General features: G+C 40.7%; 1 long non-coding RNA gene across 1 annotated transcript; it reads left to right on the plus strand.

Annotated features, from left to right (window-relative positions):
- The first annotated feature begins 442 nt into the window (after positions 1-442).
- LOC124265059 lies at positions 443-5,968 on the plus strand. The gene is made up of 3 exons (XR_006895330.1): positions 443-477; positions 1,950-2,015; positions 5,634-5,968. It is a non-coding gene; the product is annotated as an uncharacterized LOC124265059 (long non-coding RNA).
- The last annotated feature ends 4,630 nt before the right edge of the window (positions 5,969-10,598 follow it).

Below are 10,598 nucleotides of genomic sequence, written 5' to 3' on the forward strand. Positions count from 1 at the left end.
CGGTCTGTAAATAACAGATACTCCAATATTACGAGCATCGATATACGAAACTGGATACTATGAGATGCATCAGCGAGTCTGACTCCTGACTCCTACGACGAGCACGGGTTTATATTGTGTATATATTAACGAAAAAGACTGACATGTTTCAGTGTAACAATGTATGTAATTTCCTCCTCTGTCAGTCCTTGATTGCTTGTTCAAATTTAACAGATTAATTGAACAATTCGTCAGACTCTTGTCTTTAGAAGTGATGGCTCTTGTCATTAGAACTCATTTTCCAGTCATGAACACACTGTGTATACAGTTAGTGAAGTATGTACAATGTCACTTGGACAATAGCATCAATGGATACCAATCCTCTGTCGTCAGCACGAGGAACTGTCAGACCTCAACGTGTGGCCAGACTCTGCGACCCCAGGGAAGGTCGATGTCCATGATACCAAGGAGCACACTGGGCAGGTGAAGTTTGTATAGGTACTAAACTGATGCCATCTCGTGATAAGTCAATAAACGATTCACGATTTTACATTCATAAGTGGGATCGAGGGAATCCAGGATAGACTGTGTGACCTTATAGAGGATCCCAGGGGGTGTTCAGTGGTCTATGAGAGGGATCCAAGGGATGGTCAATGGTCTGTCAAAAGGATCAAGGTTATGTTCACTGATCTGTCAGAGCGATCCAGGGATGTTAAGTGTTCTGTTAGGGGGATCCAAGGGTTGGTCAGTGTTCTGTTAGAGGGATCCAAGGGTTGGTCAGTGTTCCGTTAGAGGGATCCAAGGGATGTTCAGTGTTCTGTTAGAGGGATCCAAGTGTTGGTCAGTGGTTTGTCAGAGGGATCCAGGTGATGTTCCGTGTACTGCCAGAGGGATCCAGATGATGTTCAGTGGTTTGTCAGAGGGATCACGTTGATGTTCAGAGGTCTGTCAGAGGGATCGAGGTGATGTTCAGTGGTCTGTCAGAGGGATCCAGGTGATATTCAGTGGTCTGTCATAGGGATCCAGGACATGTTCAGTTGTCTCTCAGAGGGATCCAGGGGATGTTCACTGTTCTGTCAGAGGGATCCAGGGGTTGGTCAGTGTTTTGTCAGAGGGATCCAGGGATGTTCAGTTTTCTGTCAGAGGGATCCAAGGGTTGGTCAGTGGTCTCTCAGAGGGATCCAGGGGATGTTCAGTGATCGGTTCGGGGATCCATAGAATGTTGAGTCCTTTATAGGGTTTCCAAGTCATACCAGTAGTCTGTAAGAGGTGCCTAGTGTTTTTAATGATCTGTTAAAGATATCCAGGTGAATCCACCGGTCTGTCTGAAGGATCCAGGGTTAATCTCAATTTTCCCCCAGAGGGATCCATATGTGTTCCAGTGGTGTGCAAGATTCTACTGTCTATCTAAAGAGATCCAGTGGTGCCCCACTGTTATACAAGGTCCGACTTAGCTGATCACCAGGACCTATGAAATCCTATAGTCCCCGTTCGAATCCCACATTCGCCCTTCGCTGGAGTTTATCTGTTGCCTGATCAGATCAAAACCCGTGCTCGGCTACGTGACACCATCCGGCATGACTTTGGATCTTCTCAAGTCTTACCAAAAGGGCAAAAGTAATGGCCATATGAAGTGTAGAATGTGTGTAAATGGGTATCCAATAGGGGGATAGTAATCTCTACGATAACCTTCCAGCACCTCATATGCTACATGGGCTGTATTCTCCCATGTATGAATATTGAGAGCTAACTTGTAACCGACAGGGATCATTATAAGATATAATGTCGTCTGGGTGTACATAAGAAAACTGGAAAGGTTAATGTACAAATTCCTAACACATTCCCAATAACACGTAGTATTGCTACATGTGCTAATCGATTAAATCTTTCTGGGAACAATGATACACTGCATCGATTTTACGTGCTGGCAGAAGTCTGAAAATCTGAACAAAGGTGATGCTTGTTTTCAGTGTGTGAACGAACAGAACGGTTTTATGTCCAAGAGAAGCCTGATCGGTTACAGCTCAGAAAGTGTGGTTAGTCGTACATGGTCAAGCGATCAATTATTGGACTTGAACTTTAAATGAGTCCTGTCTCTCAAACTACAGTTCACATAGACACAAGTATACTTACTACGACGATTGATACGTACTTTTTTCAGCTAGATTTGGTAGGTTTCGATTCTCATGCTGTTAATCACCGGAACTGAACGGCTCTATGTCCAAGTGAAGCCTGATAAGGTACAGCACAGAAAGAGTGGCGAGTCATTGTCGATCAATTTATCAAATATTTGAATCGAACATTCCCATCTTACAATCTTCACGTAGTAAGAATTTGATAATAATTATGTACTTACAACGATGATGGATATAGGTACTTTCAGAGAACTTTGGGTTTGGAAGGTACTCGGTGTGACATCATCCACTCTGTAAACTGATATGTATGGATCCACTACATGATTGATAGGTATCGATCCCCTATATGATTGATATGTATGGATCCACTACATGATTGACATGTATCGATCCCCTATTTGGTGGATATGTATGGATCCCCTGTATGATTGACAGGTATCGATCCCCTATATGATCGATATGTATGGACCCACTGTATGATTGATATGTAACGATCCCCTATATGATCGATATGTATGGACCCACTGTATGATTGATAGGTATCGATCCACTACAGCGATTAGTATGCGTTCAACCAGTGTGTTGAATAATATATTGTGTGGATCAACCGTGTTGGTGGAGGTTGGTGGAATCTAAATGGTATCGATCCAGACCCTGACGGTTCATGGGTGGTACTTCAATCGCCAAAACGCAGCAATATTCAATCATTATTTGCATCCATTTCACATGTTGAATGATTTTATAGGGTATGAAAGGAGCCTAGAATACATGATATGATACACAAGTACGAGAAATGTGCCGCGATTAACAGCTGAAGAGAGAGAAAGAACGATTGGGATGGTAGATGGGATCGACGTCAATGCTATTGCCAACGCCCTCGGATGCCACCGTATCACGATTATATGACTTATTCAGGGCTTCAGTCAGACTGGGTCACCGCAGACAGACCAAGAAGTGGACGTCCACGCATCACAACACTGGCTGAAGATAGGTACCTCAGTCACTAAGGCATGAGGGTAACGTTTCTTTTGGCGTTTAGTGTGGGTACTTTCACAGAACATTGGGTTTGCCGGGAATTTATTCACAGTTACGTGAGTTTTTTGTAATTTGTAATAACATTGGTTAGGTGATAATAGTTATGCGTCACATAACTGTTTAAGTTTAAGTTTTGAGTGTTGATTGTGGGTCACATTTCGCTTCATATATGTTCCATGATAATAGTATTTTAGCGGTTCGTCTTTTAGTAGCGCTCCAGAGTTACCTGCCCTTTGCAATGTTTTCATTAACCTGTTGACTTCCGGCTTCATCATGGTGGTTAATACAAGGCTGTTCCCGTAGATTCTGAGTGTTTAATGATACAGCCATGCTTTGCTGGAAAGTTCGAGAATCTGTGCTAGCATATATAAAGGCTGGCTGTTGTGTGGAGCGACACGCAAGGACTGACACGGACTAACATACGGAATTAATCGGATATCACTGGAGTTGCCATTTGTTGTTGTTCTTCGTCTTCGTCAGGTTCGGTTCAACCCCCGAACGGGTACTTGAGCCCGATCGGGTACTAACACCCCGATCGGGGTAATACAATCGCCCTCAAATCGCAGAAAAACCATGTTTTTCTCCACCCAAGCGGCAATTTACATCGGCACATTATGGTGAGTTGTTATAAATGTCAACGAAACCTCCAACTAGGCTATGGTTACACGCAAGTTCCTAAATGATGCCGCATTTTAGTCGTTACCCCCTCGAAACAGAGAACCCCTGCGGTGATAATTTAATATTAACATAAGTATCGTCGCTTCATCATCTAGTTGTCTGTAAACTCTCATGATATTTCCGTTTACAAAGCAAACATATTTTGGTCCCCTTGCATTACTAACCTTTCAAGTGCAATGTACAGTGGCATGTACAGTGGATTCATATAAAAAAATGCTATTCATGATCCTTTTATTATTTGAATCTTAATTCTGGTTCAGATAAAGAAATTTTAAAGAAAAGTTCTTTTCTTTAGGGGGGAGAGTGTTACGAGAGTGTGTCACGTAAATTATTTAACCGTAACAATATGTGCGGATCCACGTGCACTGTATGACTGATAAGTATCGATCCTATATGATTGATATGTATGGATCAACTATATGATTGATAGGTATCGATCCTATATGATTGATATGTATGGATCCACTATACGATTGATAGGTATCGATGCCTTATATGATTGAGGATTGATATGTTGGATCCCATATATGATTGCTAGGTATCGATCCACTATATTATTGAATATGTATAGAGCCTTTATATGATTGACAGGTATCGATCCTCTGTATGATTGGTATGTATTGATCCCCTGTATGATTGATAGGTATCCATCCTATATGATTGATAGGTATCGATGCACTATATTATTGATATGTATCGATCAACAAATATCCTTTATAGGTATCAATCCATTATATGATTAACATGTATCGATTGATATATTGTGTGGATCAACTGTGTTGAGGTAGGCTGAGGGAATATAAATGGTATCGATCCAGACCCTGTTGTTTCATGGGTGGTACTTGTCACCTTCTGCTTTGGATTTTAACATGATTCTACAAACAGTCTGACTAATGGTTGATTCAGTGGAAGCAAAACGGGTGGTAAACTACCCATCAATAACTCTTTAATGTGTGATGAATGAAAACCAAGCTTGTTTACTTGTTCCCTCTGATTCAACCCCAGACTGTGACATATCTCCCCTACAGCCCTGAGTGAGTGAGTTTTCGTTTTACGCCGCTTTTAGTAATATTCCAGCAATAACACGGCGGGAAAGACCAGAATTGGGCTTCAGACATTTTACCCATGTGGGGAATCGAACCCGGGTCTTCGGCGTGACAAGCGACCGCTTTAATCACCAGGCTACCCGACCGCCCCCTTAATGGTTGAGGAAGTGGCAGTAGAACGGGTGGAAAACTTCTCCTCAACAACTCTTTAAGAGGTCATGAATGAACACCACTTTTGTTTACTAGTTCCCACTGATTCAAGCCTACACTCTGAGACCACCTCCTCCACACGCCTGAACTTGATCGAAAGAGTTAATCGCTTGTAGTTCCCCGTGACGTTTATATTCACTATGTCAAGTCATTATATTCTGTAATCTGCTATTTGATGTACATCTAACGGGTCCATGCAGGTAGTAAGTATACCGTTACCCCATGGTCCCTCGTATTGTGATCACCCTTCAGTTGCTGGTGATCTTTTGCCCGTTTTTGTATTGTACTATTGTCTATAGTGATGTCGTGTGATGACAGCTTACTATTTAAGTTAAGATCTGTGATAGTCAAACAATTTATTGTCCGTCGACAACAGGTTTTACAGTTTCTTAATAAATTGTTCATTGCACAATATGGCTGAAATATTGCCGATTTGACGCTATTCATTAACTCACTCACCCACTCTAACGAGATTCCGCTTACTACTGAATTTGGTTTCTTGGCGACTAGACTGCCATCCGTTTCTGGAGTTTGTTTGGTATATTTCCAGGACCAGTGAAGCCGGGACTCCCAATGTAAAGGATGTGAAGTAGATACCGACACAAGTACTCAGTAGATCCGACGGAGAGTTGCTGATTAGTTCCCGATGTTAGAAGAGTGTGGCTAATGGTTGAGCATGTGGCGGTAGAACGGGTGGAAGTCTACCCTTCCCTCTCTCTGACTGAAAATCAGGACAATTCAGTGTTTCGGTCCACCACCCAGTACCCAAACGCCCTGCATAACACTGGAAACACATGTCATGTGACCGGACATATTACTGGGGCCTGTTTCACAAAGCGATCGTAGCACTACGACTGTCGTAAGTGTATGTCTAAGTATTGGAGTTACGATCACCTTAGCGCTACGACTGTCGTAAGTCTACGTCTAAGTATGGGAGTTACGATCACTTTAGCGCTACAATAGTCGTAAGACTATGTCTAAGTATGGGAGTTACGATTACCTTAGTGCTATGACTGTCGTAAGACATTAGAAAGTAATGACAAAATAATGTAGTATTTACTAAATATGTTTGTCACAGCTGGAGATGATTGCAAAACCACTTTGTTCATAGTTTAATTAATTCAATGTCATGCTTAACTGCTTCATATTCAAGAAATTATGTCACTAATCCCATACATAAAAAATGATAAATAAATGATTAAATAAATAAGACAGAATTTAAGAAATAACAATAAATAAAAAAGATAACGTCCACTCTTCAGTGATCGAAAACTGAACCCAAGATCGGGTTACAGCAGTAAAGCTAATCAAAAGTGGGTGTAGTGCACTCTACCTAGTAGTGCACTAACCCTAAGGATTAGAAGGGGTACCTAACATTAAGGATCAGAAAGAGTACCTTATCCTAAACCCTAACCATGAGGATTGTAGACTGGCAGCGAAGGGAGACGGAGCAGGTATAGCCATATAACGAGACAGCGCAGTAGCGTTATAGATTCCAGCGCGATAATTGCTAAGCAGCGTGCCTGCTTCACCTGGTAAATTTCACATTTGCCTCAAAAGCGAAGATGACAATATACATGGAGTTTGGGTGGTGTTTTTTTTAAACCATAAAGAGAACCAATTTTCATTATGCCACTATCAGGATCATTCGGTGGTCATTTTTACGATGTAAATGGATGGATGGCCCTTGATCTCCGGACCGTAGAACTTAGATTCACACAACACCCTATTTGAGCGCGATATAGCGAGGGCCATTTAGAACTTGGAATATACTGACAAGCTCGAATCTTTCCTCTTTCCTGTTACTGAAATTTGCAAATAATGAAACGTTCAGTAACAGGAACAAGGAAAGAGGAACAAGGAAAGAGGAACGAGGAACGAGTCCGTTGATCGATAGTATTTGTAAAAACGAATTGACAACAAAACACTGAAATTCTAACAAGGTTGTAACTGACACAAGATACGGCAATTTTACAAACTGACTGAGTGAATCAGGCAGTTTAGAAATTGTCTGATTTTCACACATTGACTATAAGACATATACGTTTTAGTTTGGCTGAAAGAAGATACCTTTTGAAAGACGGTCGAATCAGGTGCGTGTATATGTGTGAGTATGCGTGCTTTCGTGTCCGTGCGTACGTGCATGCGTGTGTATGTGAGTGTGAGTGTGTGTGTGAGAGAGAGAGAGAGAGATTGGTGATAGGGTACTAATAAGGCTTTCCGATCAGTAAGTTATGGCTTTTATACTTTTTGCTATGGAAATTGCATTACATATTCAATAACTGACCTCTGGTACACTGTTATATACGACATACAAGGCAGGCACTGCTCATTACAAAAAACACACAGACATTTGTATTCACAAAGTCTGGGCGTGAACCGTCAGTTCCGAAATTGTATTACACAATTGTATGAGTTATATGACTGACTATAGCTGCACAAATTTCACTAATTATACTTTCAAAGTATAATTACAATGCATTAGTGGTTCCCGGTGTAAAATACTGTTGTATATTGTAACCATGCACACCCTTGGTATAACCAGACATTCAGAATCCAGACATTATCCCATACGGACATACCCGTGAAGATCCGGGTTAGAATTGATCTTCAGAAACCAATACTTGTCGTGCTTGGATTGGGTGGTGAGGCTAACTGATCTGGTTGACACATGTCATTGTATCCCAATTGCGTAGGTCGTTGCTCATGTTGATATCTGGTTTGTCTGACCCAGACACGATTATTAACAGACCGCCGCCATATAGCTGGAATATTGATGAGTGCGGCGTAAAACAACAAACCAAATCCTAAAAATCCTATAAACATTTTGAAGTTAATTCAAATTCTAATCGTAGTTTAAAGAATAAGACAATGCATTGTCTGCCAAATTATTATTACTACGACCACCCTAGAGGATGTTTCACCTAAAGTTGCTTCTTCAAAGATAAAGAGAGCAATAGAATACGATGCTAGGTATGGCGGTACTACTTCAGATAATAATGCCTTCCGTAAATCTTAATAATCACTAATCGCTGGGTATCTGTACAATTATATGCGTCATGGAGGGGAACTCTTGTCGCTACCTTTCTCAATGATATAAATATATGTATGTAGAGAAAAAATTGCAGATACTTTTAGAAGAAAGTGTTTGCCTTAACTGTAAGAATGGTGTCTCGTGTCTATGACATGGAGATGATGTGACCTGTGGTAAATGGCATGTACTTTTATTCTCATCCGTGTGTGATGATACATATTGTTATCTGATGGTCTTATAGTTGCTAGTTTTATATCTATATCTGTGATAATCTAGTTGTTTTACTGTCCTTCGTCGGCAGAATTTTATAATTTCACTTAAATTGTTGATATATTTATAACTTGCTTTAGTCACGATATGGCTGAAATATTGCCGATGTGACTTAAAATCTTAACTCACTCACTCACTCACTGATGGTCTTAACGGGTTATCAGGTTGATGGTAATATTTAAAGATATCCGGTATTTCTTGTACTGCATTTTACAGTAAAATTCATCAAACCTTCTCCACACATGTCTGTCATTTATTTCATCGCGCGGTACCCCATCTCTACTGGACTGTAACTCGATACTTTAAATGGGTGGAGTTTCTGTGCACTGTGTCTAAGTGAGATCTCTTTAAGAAATGGATGGCCGCACGCTCAAGATCTTGAACCTTCATAAACTGGCAGTCTGGGGATGTTTATCCTTTTTCAGTACTTGTGCTAGAAACAATCATGTTATGTGTATATGGTCTTACAGGAAGGGCGGACTACATAATTCCCAAATGTACCTTGGAATGATGTTTTTTCTGTATGTAAAGTAACAGTTGAATCAGGTTTGTCACTATTGGCAGAGCATGAAATGTCGACGCAAATTTCGGAGGAATGTTAGAAAGACAGTGATACAGTTATCTCCGATGTTGTAGAAAACACTCCACATACTCAGGAAAACAATAACTCATCGATGTATTGCACTCATATCGGAATCGATACTTGGGGCACCTGTCAGATCTTGAACTTTAACACGAGAGGTCGTCTGCATCTTTGGCCGGCTGAAGGTCGACAGGATGTTCAGCAAACCTGGAACGTAGTTAGTCATGCGCCTGCTCCAAACAACGGAATGTATATCCAGTGAGAAGGATTTCTTCGACAGGGAAAACGACTGAGATTCAACATCCCCTTTACTTGTGCGACATTTGCCTTGGCGATCCGAGCTCGTGGATCGTCAATTCAAACGGATTGATAGACAGTCAAGGAATATTTCCAAATGGCACGGGGGTCCAACATTCCTATGATATGCTAAAAGAACGCTTGCCGCCATTTGAGGCATCGTCCTATGACACTCTGTCATAATCGCTGTACGGCATAAAACTCTTTTCGATTTCATGCTTCACAGAATAAGTCATTTGATATGAACTGGTTTTTTGTAAACTTTTGCGTTATTGAAACAAGTGTGGACTACCTTAATGTTAATATATTAAGTTATTACAGAAACAGCTTAGCAGAAGGAAAAATAACATGGTTCAGGCATTATCATAACAATGTAGTGCAAAACATTCCATTTATGTACTTACAGAGATGTACTTTATACAGCAGTGTTGCTCGAACTAAATAGACTATAATATGATAATGATACTTTATTACCCTGAAGGGCATTTGTTTTAAATGTAACAGACAGAGCAACACAATGAACACTCATGGTACACGAATACAACAATATACACCGTGAACATGTGAAAAGAAAAACAACAACAAAAACAAAATAAATACATAAATGAATAAACAAAACATACACACGAATAACTTAAAGGATTAATATAGGTTATGAGAAACTATACATTAAAGGGTTCCAGGTATATGGCATGCAAAAATAATCAAAACTATACACAGTGCTAAGGTAGCTAAAATTAGGCTGAAGAGTCATTTAACAGGGGAAAAAAGAACACTTTGCACGTTTAGTTGTAAGGTTTGGCACTTGATATCTGCGGCCTGATGACAGGAGGACATATGTCATGTTGAGAGCATGTGTTGGATCGGCTACTACTTTGCTAGCAAGGGAGAGGACTCTGTTGTAGTGCATGTCGTCTAGCCTGGCTACTGTTGTCGCGGGAATCTTGCTGCTGATGTTCAGGATCTTGTTCAGCTTGTTCCTGTTTTTCACTGAGAGAACCATACCAGACTTGTATGGAGAATGTCAGGACACTTTGTATGAAACACCTGTAGTATGAGAGCATTATTCTTGTCTCCGCTTGGAAAAATATAAGCTTGCGCATGAGAAACAGTCTCTGCTGGCACTTATTATACAAGGTGTTGGCGTTGGTGTTGGCGTTCCAGTTGAGCTTATTGTCTAAGACAGTGAATAGATACTTATACTCTGTGTTTATTGTCATGGGATGTAATGCCTCTTTCTTCATGCGAAAGTCTATTGCCATCTCTTTGGTTTTAGATATATTCAACTGTAGGTAGTGTCTCTCAACCCTGCGGGGCGCCGGTGTTAGAGG

Source organism: Haliotis rubra, unplaced genomic scaffold (assembly GCF_003918875.1).
Source record: "Haliotis rubra isolate DU_JTF1 unplaced genomic scaffold, ASM391887v1 Scf96, whole genome shotgun sequence".
In the NCBI taxonomy this organism is placed as follows: domain Eukaryota; kingdom Metazoa; phylum Mollusca; class Gastropoda; order Lepetellida; family Haliotidae; genus Haliotis; species Haliotis rubra.